Consider the following 15,761-nt stretch of genomic DNA (forward strand, 5'->3'; position numbering starts at 1 on the left):
TTATTATTGAACTTGATGCAAGTTATAACACTTTTTGATTTATTATTGAACTTGATGCAAGTTATAACACTTTTGTTTTATTTATTATTGAACTTGATGCAAGTTATTTGATTTATTATTGAACTTGATGCAAGTTATAACACTTTTATTTGATTTATTATTGAACTTGATGCAAGTTATAACACTTTTTTTTATTTATTATTGAACTTGATGCAAGTTATAACACTTTCGTTTTATTTATTATTGAACTTGATGCAAGTTATAACACTTTTATTTGATTTATTATTGAACTTGATGCAAGTTAACACTTTTTTTATTTTTTATTATTGAACGTGATGCAAGTTATAACACTTTTTTTGATTTATTATTGAACTTGATGCAAGTTATAACACTTTTATTTGATTTATTATTGAACTTGATGCAAGTTATAACACTTTTTTTGATTTATTATTGAACGTGATGCAAGTTATAACACTTTTTTTGATTTATTATTGAACTTGATGCAAGTTATAACACTTTTGTTTGATTTATTATTGAACTTGATGGAAGTTATTTTATTTATTATTGAACTTGATGCAAGTTATACCACAGCTGCACAGTTATTTTATTTATTATTGAACTTAATGTTATTTTATGTTATTGAGTTCGAATGTATACAACTTGATGTTCAATACATTTTAAAATGTTAAAGCTTGGCATTAGCGCTCTGTTGGGGCGATGGGGGCAGGTGGGGCTTGAAAACTCCCCCTTGTCCAAAGTGGGGGATGACAAAAAAAGTTTGAGAACCACTGGGTTAATCACACTTGAATGGTGATTAATACTAGCTTGCACAATTTAAATTCACTTGAAAAAAAGAGCCCAATATTTGATTGAGAATGTCAAACAGGGATATTTCTTCAATGTGCTGAAAAGTGTTTTATCCAAACACCATCTGGGAGTATTTGGAAGTAAAAGCAAAATAAATGGTATGATTAATCTGCGTCCAGGCAAGTTTCTTGTGATTAATCACATGAATTAGCTTCATTTTTGACGGCCTTGCAATTATTTATTATTTTGTTGTGATTTTCATTGTACTTCAATTTTATCGACAGTTTATTTAATAAACGAATTACCGTATTTTTCGGAGTATAAGTCGCACCTGCCGAAAATGCATCATAAAGAAGGAAAAAACATAAAGAAGTCGCACTGCGACTTATAGTCCAAAAAATACGGTACTCATTTTATTTATTTTTAAATCAGGTTAATCACACTTTAATCGTGATTAATCACAGATTAATACTAGCTATTTAAATTAACTTAAAAAAAAAAGAGTGCAATATTTTATTGTGAGAATGTCAAACAGGAATTTATTAAAGTGTTTTATCTAAACACCATCTGGGAAGTAAAAGCAAAATAAATTGTATGATTAATCTGTGTACAGGCATGTTTTTTTGTGATTAATCACATGAATTAACTTCATTTTTGACGGCCTTGCAATAATTTATTATTAATTTAGTTGTGATTTATTGTTTTCAGTAGTACAGTACATTTGAAGAGTATTTATGTTTGTACCGTACTATAAGGCGCACCTAAAAACCACAAATTTTCTCAAAAGCTGACAGTGCGCCTTATAACCCGGTGCGCTTTATATATGGATTAATATTAAGATTCATTTTCATAAAGTTTCGGTCTCGCAACTACGGTAAACAGCCGCCATCTTTTTTCCCCGTAGAAGAGGAAGTGCTTCTTCTTCTACGCAAGCAACCGCCAAGGTAAGCACCCGCCCCCATAGAACAGGAAGCGCTTCTTCTTCTACTGTAAGCAACCACCCGCCCCCGTAGAAGAAGAAGAAGAAGCGCGCGGATATTACGTTTCATTTCCTTTGTGTGTTTACATCTGTAAAGACCACAAAATGGCTCCTACTAAGCGACAGGTTTCCGGTTCATGAAAAGACGCAATCTCTCCATCCGCACACGGACTACTATTTCACAGCAACTGCCTAAAGACTTTCAAGAAAAGCTGGCTACTTTCCGTGCATATTGTAAAAACAAGATAGCTGAAAAAAAGATCCGGCCAGAGAACATTATCAACATGGACCAGGTTCCACTGACTTTTGATATTCCTGTGAACCGCACTGTGGATACAACGGGAGCACGTACGGTGAATATTCGCACCACAGGGAATGAGAAGTCATCCTTCACTGTGGTTCTAGCTTGCCATGCTAATGGCCAGAAACTTCCACCCATGGTGATATTCAAAAGGAAGACCTTGCCAAAAGAGACCTTTCCAGCCGGCGTCATCATAAAAGCTAACTCGAAGGGATGGATGGATGAAGAAAAGATGAGCGAGTGGTTAAGGTAAGTTTAAGTTTACGCGAAGAGGCCGGGTGGCTTTTTTCACGCAGCTCCGTCCATGTTGATATACGTATGTTTGTGATTGCACATTTGCGTACATTTTGGGAGTGAACAGAGTTGTTAGAACGCTGGTTTTAATATATTATTAAAGTTTGACTGAGCTATCTGACTGTTTTTTTGACATTCCTTTAGCGCAGTTAGATGCGGCTTACAACACGGGGCGGCTTATAGGTGGACAAAGTTTTGAAATATGCCGTTCATTGAAGGCGCGGCTTATAACCCAGGGCGCCTTATGGTGCGGAAAATACGGTAGGTCGGACTTAGACCTAGATTTCATAATAGTATATTCTCGGGCAAAAATCAACAGGAAGTTGGCAATTCCCCCTTCAAGACAAAAAAGTACTAAAAACAGTCACTTTTGCCTCTTTGAGCTGTAATTTGACCCCCTTAACATGCTTCAAAACTCACCAAACTGAACGCACACATCAGGACTGGCTAAAATTGTGATCTAATAAAAAAAAACCTAACCCCAAATCTCAAAATTGTGCTCTACCGCAATTTTTTAATAAAACGCAGAAAAAACTGCTCCTCGGAAGAAAAAAAATGACAAAACTGCCTGTAACTCCCACTGGGAAAGTCAGAGAGACATGAAACAAAAACCTCTATGTAAGTCTCACTTAGACCTACTTTTCATAGATTGACAACCCTCAGCAAAAATCAACAGGAAGTTTGCAATTTCCCCTTCAAAACAAAATTTTTTTATAAACCGGTCACTTCTCTTCAAACATTATCTCCTCTGAGCGCGTTTGTCGTTTCGGCTTCAAACTAACACAGGAGAGAGATCGAACCCTTCCAAATAAAAGTTATCGAAATAATGTTTATAACTGCTCCGGTTTTGATTTTATGAGCCTTCAAAGAACTGCTGCGCTGATGCTGCTGTTTTCTCAAGAAGGCTGCTTAAAAGCAGGGCGCACCAGCGTGCCCACACAATGCAGACAAGGTAGGTACACTAAACAAAAGTATTGGGACAATTCGGACTAAAAGTAGACAAAAGTATTGGGACACTTAGGACTACCACTGGACAAAAGTATTGGGACACATAGCACCAAAACTGGCCAAAAGTATTGGGACACTTGGGACTACAATTTGACAAAAGTATTGGGACACTTATGACTACCACTGGACAAAAGTATTGGGACACTTACACTGTACAAAAGTATTGGGACACTTAGGACTAAAACTAGACAAAAGTATTGGGACACTTGGGATTACAACTGGACAAAAGTATTGGGACACTTACAACTACAACTGGACAAAAGTATTGGGATACTTGGGACTACAACTTGACAAAAGTATTGGGACACTTAGGACTACCACTGGACAAAAGTATTGGGACACTTACACTGGACTAAAGTATTGGGACACTTACGACTACAACTGGCTAAAGTATTGGGACACTTAGGACTACAACTTGACAAAAGCATTGGGACACTTATGGCTACCACTGAACATAAGTATTGGGACACTTACACTGTACAAAAGTATTGGGACACTTAGGACTACAACTTGACAAAAGTATTGGGACACTTAGGACTACAACTGGACAAAAGTATTGGGACACTTACACTGGACTAAAGTATTGGGACACTTACGACTACAACTGGCTAAAGTATTGGGACACTTAGGACTACAACTTGACAAAAGCATTGGGACACTTATGGCTACCACTGAACATAAGTATTGGGACACTTACACTGTACAAAAGTATTGGGACACTTAGGACTAAAACTAGACAAAAGTATTGGGACACTTGGGATTACAACTGAACAAAAGTATTGGGACACTTACAACTACAACTGGACAAAAGTATTGGGATACTTGGGACTACAACTTGACAAAAGTATTGGGACACTTATGACTACCACTGGACAAAAGTATTGGGACACTTAGGACTAAAACTGGACAAAAGTATTGGGACACTTAGGACTACCACTGGACAAAAGTATTGGGACATTTAGGCCGAAAACTGGACAAAAGTATTGGGATACTTGGGACTAAAACTTGACAAAAGTATTGGGACACTTAGGACTAAAACTGGACAAAAGTATTGGGATACTTGGGACTAAAACTTGACAAAAGTATTGGGACACTTGGGACTACAACTTGACAAAAGTATTGGGACACTTAGGACTAAAACTGGACAAAAGTATTGGGATACTTGGGACTAAAAGTAGACAAAAGTATTGGGACACTTGGGACTAAAACTGGACAAAAGTATTGGGACACTTAGGACTAAAACTGGACAAAAGTATTGGGACACTTAGGACTAAAACTGGACAAAAGTATTGGGACACTTAGGACTACCACTGGACAAAAGTATTGGGACATTTAGGCCGAAAACTGGACAAAAGTATTGGGATACTTGGGACTAAAACTTGACAAAAGTATTGGGACACTTAGGACTAAAACTGGACAAAAGTATTGGGATACTTGGGACTAAAACTTGACAAAAGTATTGGGACACTTGGGACTACAACTTGACAAAAGTATTGGGACACTTAGGACTAAAACTGGACAAAAGTATTGGGATACTTGGGACTAAAAGTAGACAAAAGTATTGGGACACTTGGGACTAAAACTGGACAAAAGTATTGGGACACTTAGGACTAGCACCTGCCAAATACGCAGGCCCGACCAATGCTGCTTGCAGCTTTAATTTTGCTTGATTTTTGTATATTTTTGTCCTGTCCAGCTTCTCAGACAAATCATAAAGTAGATGTAGATGATCTATACCTGCTGCACTTTACAAAAGACAAGTGTAGGATACTTCTCTTGTTGCCTTATTTGTATTTTGACTTGATTAAATGAATTAACTTATATATATTTTACAACCACTGCAGCAGATACTTTGTCAACAAATGCCTGAGCAAATTGTTTAAGAACAAACATTTCTCAACCAAGGAATTGAGGGATTTCACCATCTACGCTCCGTAATATCATCAAAAGGTTGAGAGAATGTGGAGAAATCACTGCACGTAAGCCATGATATTACACACCTTGGATCCCTCAGGCAGTACTGCATCAAAAAAACCACATCAGTGTGTAAAGGATATCACCACATGGGCTCAGGAACACTTCAGAAACCCACTGTCAGTAACTGCAGCTGGTCGCTACATCTGTAAGTGCAAGTTAAAACTCTACTATGCAAAGCCACAGCCATTTATCAACAACACCCAGAAACGTTGTCGGCTTCGCTGGGCCCGAGCTCATCTAAGATGGACTGATGCAAAGTGGAAAAGTGTTCTGTGGTCTGACGAGTCCACATTTCAAATTTTTTTTGGAAACTGATTAATGCTGAAAGGTACATACAGCGTTTGGAGCGACATATGTTGTTATCATGGACGCCCCTGCTTATTTTCAGCAAGACAATGCCAAGAATGGGAAAGAATTCCACTTCAAAAATGTGTCTCCTCAGTTCCCAGACCTTTACTGAGTGTTGTTAAAAGGAAAGGCCATGTAACACAGTGGTAAAAATGCCTTTTTTGAAACATGTTGCAGCCATCAAATTCCAAATGAGCTAATATTTGCAACAAATAATAAAGTTAAATATCTTGTCTTTGCAGTCTATTCAATTGAATATAAGATGAAAAGGATTTGTTGTATTCTCTTTTTATTTACCATTTACACAACTTCACTGCTTTTCTACTTTGTACATACACACATACAGGACAAGTACATATATACACACATACAGTACAAGTACATATATACACACACATACAGGACAAGTACATATATACACACATACAGTATAAGTACATATATACACACATACAGTACAAGTACATATATACACACATACAGTATAAGTACATATATACACACATACAGTATAAGTACATACACACACACACATATGAACTTATATATTTCACAAGTACATCAGCAGATACAATATACACATATATGATACCAGCATTTGATATTTCAAAATAAAAACAGTGATAAGTAGAGAAAGTTAGTAGTAACAATCAGAAGTGTTGTGTACACAGTGAGAACAGGAAGTGTACACAGTGAGAACAGGAAGTCAACAAATGTGCTCGTAATTGCTATGAAGTGGGAAAGGTGTAGGATTAATTCAGCTCTATTTCTTCCTATTTCTTTTTGCACATGTAATATCAAATATGTCATGTATCACATGTTGTAAATACACTTCAGGAGGAAACCTTACAAAGTATTACCTCCATAAAGTATTAACTCCATAAAGTACTAACTCCATAAAGTATTCACTCCATAAAGTATTACCTCCATAAAGTATTGACTCCATAAAGTATTACTTCCATAAAGTATTGACTCCATAAAGTATTCACTCCATAAAGTATTCAGTCCATAAAGTATTGACTCCATAAAGTATTGACTCCATAAAGTATTACTTCCATAAAGTATTGACTCCATAAAGTATTCACTCCATAAAGTATTCAGTCCATAAAGTATTGACTCCATAAAGTATTCACTCCATAAAGTATTCACTCCATAAAGTATTACTTCCATAAAGTATTGACTCCATAAAGTATTGACTTCATAAAGTATTCACTCCATAAAGTATTCACTCCATAAAGTATTCAGTCCATAAAGTATTAAGTCCATAAAGTATTACTTCCATAAAGTATTCACTCCATAAAGTATTCACTCCATAAAGTATTAAGTCCATAGAGTATTGACTCCATAAAGTATTAAGTCCATAAAGTATTCACTCCATAAAGTATTACTTCCATAAAGTATTGACTCCATAAAGTATTACTTCCATAAAGTATTCACTCCATAAAGTATTAAGTCCATAAAGTATTCACTCCATAAAGTATTGACTCCATAAAGTATTAAGTCCATAAAGTATTCACTCCATAAAGTATTACTTCCATAAAGTATTGACTCCATAAAGTATTACTTCCATAAAGTATTCACTCCATAAAGTATTAAGTCCATAGAGTATTCACTCCATAAAGTATTCACTCCATAAAGTATTAAGTCCATAAAGTATTCACTCCATAAAGTATTCACTCCATAAAGTATTAACTCCATAAAGTATTAACTCCATAAAGTATTACTTCCATAAAGTATTGACTCCATAAAGTATTACTTCCATAAAGTATTCACTCCATAAAGTATTGACTCCATAAAGTATTAAGTCCATAAAGTATTCACTCCATAAAGTATTACTTCCATAAAGTATTGACTCCATAAAGTATTACTTCCATAAAGTATTCACTCCATAAAGTATTAAGTCCATAGAGTATTCACTCCATAAAGTATTCACTCCATAAAGTATTAAGTCCATAAAGTATTGACTCCATAAAGTATTAAGTCCATAAAGTATTCACTCCATAAAGTATTAAGTCCATAGAGTATTCACTCCATAAAGTATTCACTCCATAAAGTATTACTTCCATAAAGTATTCACTCCATAAAGTATTGACTCCATAAAGTATTAAGTCCATAGAGTATTCACTCCATAAAGTATTCACTCCATAAAGTATTCATTCCATAAAGTATTGACTCCATAAAGTATTAAGTCCATAGAGTATTCACTCCATAAAGTATTCACTCCATAAAGTATTACCTCCATAAAGTATTAAGTCCATAAAGTATTCACTCCATAGAGTATTCACTCCATAAAGTATTACTTCCATAAAGTATTGACTCCATAAAGTATTAAGTCCATAAAGTATTAAGTCCATAAAGTATTACCTCCATAAAGTATTACCTCCATAAAGTATTAAGTCCATAAAGTATTCACTCCATAGAGTATTCACTCCATAAAGTATTAAGTCCATAAAGTATTGACTCCATAAAGTATTAAGTCCATAAAGTATTAAGTCCATAAAGTATTACCTCCATAAAGTATTCACTCCATAAAGTATTCACTCCATAAAGTATTCATTCCATAAAGTATTACCTCCATAAAGTATTAAGTCCATAAAGTATTGACTCCATAAAGTATTGACTCCATAAAGTATTACCTCCATAAAGTATTACGTCCATAAAGTATTGACTCCATAAAGTATTGACTCCATAAAGTATTACCTCCATAAAGTATTACGTCCATAAAGTATTGACTCCATAAAGTATTCACTCCATAAAGTATTGACTCCATAAAGTATTGACTCCATAAAGTATTAAGTCCATAAAGTATTGACTCCATAAAGTATTGACTCCATAAAGTATTAAGTCCATAAAGTATTACCTCCATAAAGTATTCACTCCATAAAGTATTCACTCCATAAAGTATTCATTCCATAAAGTATTACCTCCATAAAGTATTAAGTCCATAAAGTATTGACTCCATAAAGTATTGACTCCATAAAGTATTACCTCCATAAAGTATTACGTCCATAAAGTATTGACTCCATAAAGTATTGACTCCATAAAGTATTGACTCCATAAAGTATTGACTCCATAAAGTATTGACTCCATAAAGTATTGACTCCATAAAGTATTGACTCCATAAAGTATTAAGTCCATAAAGTATTCACTCCATAAAGTATTCACTCCATAAAGTATTAAGTCCATAAAGTATTCACTCCATAAAGTATTGACTCCATAAAGTATTGACTCCATAAAGTATTCACTCCATAAAGTATTAAGTCCATAAAGTATTCACTCCATAAAGTATTACTTCCATAAAGTATTCACTCCATAAAGTATTAAGTCCATAAAGTATTCACTCCATAAAGTATTCACTCCATAAAGTATTACTTCCATAAAGTATTAAGTCCATAAAGTATTAAGTCCATAAAGTATTACCTCCATAAAGTATTAACTCCATAAAGTATTACCTCCATAAAGTATTCACTCCATAAAGTATTAAGTCCATAAAGTATTACCTCCATAAAGTATTCACTCCATAAAGTATTAAGTCCATAGAGTATTAAGTCCATAAAGTATTCACTCCATAAAGTATTAAGTCCATAGAGTATTCACTCCATAAAGTATTCACTCCATAAAGTATTAAGTCCATAAAGTATTACTTCCATAAAGTATTCACTCCATAAAGTATTAAGTCCATAAAGTATTACCTCCATAAAGTATTCACTCCATAAAGTATTAAGTCCATAGAGTATTAAGTCCATAAAGTATTCACTCCATAAAGTATTAAGTCCATAAAGTATTACCTCTATAAAGTATTGACTCCATAAAGTATTGACTCCATAAAGTATTAAGTCCATAAAGTATTGACTCCATAAAGTATTGACTCCATAAAGTATTGACTCCATAAAGTATTAAGTCCATAAAGTATTCACTCCATAAAGTATTCACTCCATAAAGTATTAAGTCCATAAAGTATTCACTCCATAAAGTATTGACTCCATAAAGTATTGACTCCATAAAGTATTCACTCCATAAAGTATTAAGTCCATAAAGTATTCACTCCATAAAGTATTACTTCCATAAAGTATTCACTCCATAAAGTATTAAGTCCATAAAGTATTCACTCCATAAAGTATTCACTCCATAAAGTATTACTTCCATAAAGTATTAAGTCCATAAAGTATTAAGTCCATAAAGTATTACCTCCATAAAGTATTAACTCCATAAAGTATTACCTCCATAAAGTATTCACTCCATAAAGTATTAAGTCCATAAAGTATTACCTCCATAAAGTATTCACTCCATAAAGTATTAAGTCCATAGAGTATTCACTCCATAAAGTATTCACTCCATAAAGTATTAAGTCCATAAAGTATTACCTCCATAAAGTATTCACTCCATAAAGTATTAAGTCCATAAAGTATTACCTCCATAAAGTATTCACTCCATAAAGTATTAAGTCCATAGAGTATTAAGTCCATAAAGTATTCACTCCATAAAGTATTAAGTCCATAAAGTATTACCTCCATAAAGTATTACCTCCATAAAGTATTAAGTCCATAAAGTATTAAGTCCATAAAGTATTACTTCCATAAAGTATTCACTCCATAAAGTATTAAGTCCATAAAGTATTCACTCCATAAAGTATTAAGTCCATAAAGTATTGACTCCATAAAGTATTGACTCCATAAAGTATTAAGTCCATAAAGTATTACCTCCATAAAGTATTACCTCCATAAAGTATTAAGTCCATAAAGTATTAAGTCCATAAAGTATTACTTCCATAAAGTATTCACTCCATAAAGTATTAAGTCCATAAAGTATTCACTCCATAAAGTATTAAGTCCATAAAGTATTGACTCCATAAAGTATTAAGTCCATAAAGTATTACCTCCATAAAGTATTAAGTCCATAAAGTATTAAGTCCATAAAGTATTACTTCCATAAAGTATTCACTCCATAAAGTATTAAGTCCATAAAGTATTCACTCCATAAAGTATTAAGTCCATAAAGTATTGACTCCATAAAGTATTGACTCCATAAAGTATTACGTCCATAAAGTATTAGGTCCATAAAGTATTGACTCCATAAAGTATTACGTCCATAAAGTATTAAGTCCATAAAGTATTCACTCCATAAAGTATTGACTCCATAAAGTATTCATTCCATAAAGTATTACCTCCATAAAGTATTACGTCCATAAAGTATTGACTCCATAAAGTATTACGTCCATAAAGTATTAAGTCCATAAAGTATTCACTCCATAAAGTATTCACTCCATAAAGTATTAAGTCCATAGAGTATTCACTCCATAAAGTATTAAGTCCATAGAGTATTCACTCCATAAAGTATTGACTCCATAAAGTATTCACTCCATAAAGTATTCATTCCATAAAGTATTACCTCCATAAAGTATTAAGTCCATAAAGTATTGACTCCATAAAGTATTAAGTCCATAAAGTATTGACTCCATAAAGTATTACGTCCATAAAGTATTGACTCCATAAAGTATTACGTCCATAAAGTATTACGTCCATAAAGTATTGACTCCATAAAGTATTGACTCCATAAAGTACTGACTCCATAAAGTATTAAGTCCATAAAGTATTGACTCCATAAAGTATTAAGTCCATAAAGTATTGACTCCATAAAGTATTACCTCCATAAAGTATTGACTCCATAAAGTATTGACTCCATAAAGTATTACCTCCATAAAGTATTAAGTCCATAAAGTATTGACTCCATAAAGTATTGACTCCATAAAGTATTGACTCCATAAAGTATTGACTCCATAAAGTATTCACTCCATAAAGTATTCATTCCATAAAGTATTGACTCCATAAAGTATTAAGTCCATAGAGTATTCACTCCATAAAGTATTCACTCCATAAAGTATTACCTCCATAAAGTATTGACTCCATAAAGTATTGACTCCATAAAGTATTCACTCCATAAAGTATTAAGTCCATAGAGTATTCACTCCATAAAGTATTACGTCCATAAAGTATTAAGTCCATAAAGTATTACGTCCATAAAGTATTAAGTCCATAGAGTATTCACTCCATAAAGTATTCACTCCATAAAGTATTGACTCCATAAAGTATTGACTCCATAAAGTATTACGTCCATAAAGTATTAAGTCCATAGAGTATTCACTCCATAAAGTATTGACTCCATAAAGTATTGACTCCATAAAGTATTCACTCCATAAAGTATTCACTCCATAAAGTATTGACTCCATAAAGTATTGACTCCATAAAGTATTCACTCCATAAAGTATTGACTCCATAAATTATTCGATCTGTTAATGCACGCTTTGTTTGTTTTGGTCTGTCAAACAGACCAAAGAGACCATTTTTTTATTTCAACCGTAAAGACTGACTGCACAGTTCCTGTCTTCACAATAAAAGTCCCGCTCCATCGCGCCTGCGCTTTCAAAATAAGAGTCTCCGAAAGCCAGCGCAAACAAGCTAGCAAGCTACGGAGTTTGCCGCCAATGTATTTCTTGTAAAGTGTATAAAAAACGAATATGGAAGCTGGACAAATAAGATGCCAAAAACCAACCACTTTCATGTGGTATTAGACAGAAAGGAGGAACTTTTCTTCTCCTCAATTTGAAAACGTGGACGTTATCATCACTACTGTCTGATTCCAATCAATGCAAGTCATCAGAATCAGGTAATACACCAACTTATATTCTTGTCTTCATGAAAGAAAGGAATCTATATGTGTTAAACATGCATGTATATTCATTAAAACACCTTTAACATGTAAACAAAAACGGCAAAATAAATAAATATAAATTATATACTGTATATATCAATGTATGTATATATATATATATATATATATATATATATATATATATATATATATATATATATATATATATATATTGAAGCCAACAAGCAAACCGTCAACTTCCTCGACGTCACTTTCAACCTGAGAAATAACAGCTACCAACCATTCACGAAACCCAACACAACACTCCAATACGTGCACCATGACAGCAACCACCCACCCACCACCACGAAAAGAATACCTACCGGAATCAATAAAAGGCTATCGATGCTGTCATCTAGCAAAGCTGAATTTGACCAAGCAACCCCCCCGTACCAAAAAGCCCTTGATGAAAGCGGATACAATTTCACCCTCACCTATGAACCCACGCCAGGAAACCAGCCAAAAAAGAACAGAAAACGGAACGACATCATCTGGTACAACCCCCCATACAACAAAAACGTCTCAACGAACATTGGACACAAATTCCCCAATCTGATTGACAAACACTTTCCCAAAGACAACATCCTAAGAAAAGTATTCAACAAGAACAACATTAAATTGAGCTACAGCTGCATGAACAATATACGACAAATCATCTCAAACCACAACAAAACAATTGCAAATGAGCCGTCGGCCCCCAGACAGAGCGACTCCAAAACCAACAAAGACTGTAACTGTCGAAAGAAACCTGATTGCCCCCTCAACGGGGGGTGCTTACAAACATCAGTTGTCTACCAATCTAAGGTAACACGCAAGGACATTAACACATCCGACACATATGTAGGATTAACCGAGGGAGAATTCAAAACCAGATGGAACAATCACAAGGCTTCTTTCAGGAACAAAAACCTGCGAAATACCACAGAACTCAGCAAACACATTTGGGACCTCAAAGACAATAATGTTGAATATTCAATAACATGGCAAATTCTTGCATCCAGCACACCTTACAATAGTGGTAATAAAAGATGCAACCTATGCTTGAAAGAGAAACTGTTTATTATTTACCGTCCAGACCTGTCATCCCTCAACAAGCGCAGCGAAATTGCAACAACATGCCGCCATAGACGGAAACACCTCCTAGGTAACACATGAGCCAATCACCACGCCCCTAGGCCAGCCTGTACCCACCCACTCTGTGCCCTATATAAACCATGGTATGCGAATGCTCCCATTAAAATCTCCTGACGATTGAGGGTACCCCCCCTCATGAAACAGGCCTGTAGAGATGAAATAGTCTTGTGATTTTTTTTCCCACACATACATATATATATATATACATATATATATATATATATATATATATATATATATATATATATATATATATATATATATATATATATATATATGATATGTGTGTGTATGTTACTCAGTACTTGAGTAGTTTTTTCACAACATACTTTTTACTTTTACTCAAGTAAATATTTGGGTGACTACTCCTTACTTTTACTTGAGTAATAAATCTCTAAAGTAACAGTACTCTTACTTGAGTACAATTTCTGGCTACTCTACCCACCTCTGCTAATAATGTTGTTGCATGCACAACTGTGTCGCGCGGAAATGGCCTATCATAGCAGCACAACGGCAGCGTTCTTGCCATCACCATCAACTAGTCAATCGTCCGCGTGCGTATACGTTGTCATCATTACACAAAAACATGAATGTGTCATTTGTATCTGCGTTGTAAATTCATAAACTAAAAGCACCGTTTCGCTCTGAGAGGAGCGTTTGGCGTGCCTGTTCAGTGTTTACAAAGACGCGCTCCTCTTTAACGCTAACGTTAATTAGTTGTGCAAATACCTTTTACAACATTAACAATTACGTATACTATGTACAAACGAACAATTAACTTTCACTTTAATCATACTATCATTGTTGTGTTATTAAGCAAAATAAGCAAAAGTTTTACTTTTGTTGAAATGTTTACACTTGTTACAGAATATTTCGTTTTGCACTTTTTTGTATTGGATGTTTATCTTTATTTTTGCACATTTTAAAGCAAAATAAGCAATACTTTTACTTTTGAAATGCTTATACTATTGCAGAATATTAAGATTTGCACTGGATGTTTACTTTTATATTTGCACATTAAAAGCAAATAAGCTACTTTTAATTTTGTTAAATGTTAAAAGTTTTAAATGTTTACATTGTTACAGAATATTTTGTCATGTTGTTGTCAATGTTGACTGAGTGGCCATACTTTTTTTTTTGTAAATAAAAGCCATGCCTTTTGAAAAAACTGGCCTACATTTATTTTTTCATCTTCATTTGAAATTTAAAAAAAAATCGGTAAAAGGAAAAATAATCTATAGATTAATCGAAAAAAATAATCTATAGATTAACCGATTAATCGAAAAAATAATCTATAGATTAATCGATAGAAAAATAATCGTTAGCTGCAGCCTTACTGTTGATACAGACAACAAGAGGCCGATACAGTAGTATACTGATATTGTACCTGTTGATACCGACAACAAGAGGCCGATACTGTAGTATACGGATATTGTACCTGTTGATACAGACAACAAGAGGCCGATACAGTAGTATACTAATATTGTACCTGTTGATCCAGATAACAAGAGGCCGATACAGTAGTACACTGATATTGTACCTGTTGATACAGACAACAAGAGGCTGATACAGTAGTATACTGATATTGTACCTGTTTATACAGATAACAAGAGGCCGATACAGTAGTATACTGATATTGTACCTGTTTATACCGACAACAAGAGGCCGATACAGTAGTATACTGATATTGTACCTGTTGATACAGACAACAAGAGGCCGATACAGTAGTATACTGATATTGTACCTGTTGATACAGACAACAAGAGGCCGATACAGTAGTATACTGATATTGTACCTGTTGATACAGATAACAAGAGGCTGATACAGTAGTATACTGATATTGTACCTGTTGATACCGACAACAAGAGGCCGATACTGTAGTATACTGATATTGTACCTGTTGATACAGATAACAAGAGGCCGATACAGTAGTATACTGATATTGTACCTGTTGATACAGACAAGAGGCCGATACAGTAGTATACTGATATTGTACCTGTTGATCCAGATAACAAGAGGCCGATACAGTAGTATACGGATATTGTACCTGTTGATACCGACAACAAGAGGCCGATACAGTAGTATACTGATATTGTACCTGTTTATACCGACAACAAGAGGCCGATACAGTAGTATACTGATATTGTACCTGTTGATACCGACAACAAGAGGCTGATACAGTAGTATACTGATATTGTACCTGTT

General features: G+C 34.2%; 1 protein-coding gene across 4 annotated transcripts in view; it reads right to left on the reverse strand.

Annotated features, from left to right (window-relative positions):
• Positions 1-15,761, reverse strand: part of adnp2b (ADNP homeobox 2b) — a 63,841-nt gene that overhangs the window by 13,825 nt on the left and 34,255 nt on the right. The gene's annotated exons all lie outside the window — the stretch shown is intronic.

This window comes from Nerophis lumbriciformis, linkage group LG37 (genome assembly GCF_033978685.3).
Source record: "Nerophis lumbriciformis linkage group LG37, RoL_Nlum_v2.1, whole genome shotgun sequence".
Classification (NCBI taxonomy): Eukaryota; Metazoa; Chordata; class Actinopteri; order Syngnathiformes; family Syngnathidae; genus Nerophis; species Nerophis lumbriciformis.